This window comes from Octopus bimaculoides, chromosome 26, assembly GCF_001194135.2.
Source record: "Octopus bimaculoides isolate UCB-OBI-ISO-001 chromosome 26, ASM119413v2, whole genome shotgun sequence".
In the NCBI taxonomy this organism is placed as follows: domain Eukaryota; kingdom Metazoa; phylum Mollusca; class Cephalopoda; order Octopoda; family Octopodidae; genus Octopus; species Octopus bimaculoides.
This window is the reverse complement of record NC_069006.1, coordinates 1,964,062-1,964,406: the sequence shown is the minus strand read 5'-3', so window position 1 is coordinate 1,964,406 and position 345 is coordinate 1,964,062.

Here is a 345-nt window from a genome sequence, read left to right as displayed (position 1 = left end):
TATATATATATATATATATATGTATGTATATATGTATACATATAGACACAAACGCGTATACACACACATATCACACACGTATGTTCAACGTAGTCCAGCACAGTTTCCGTCCACCAAATTCCGTCCGAAATTACATAAGATTTTCTCAATATGTGCTGCATACATACATACATACATGCATAACACATACACACATGCATACATACACACGTACGTACATAGATACGTACGTATGTATGTATGCGTGCATGAACGTATGTATGCATATATATATATATATATATATATATATGTATACCTACATACATGCATGCACGCATACATACATATATGTATATATATATA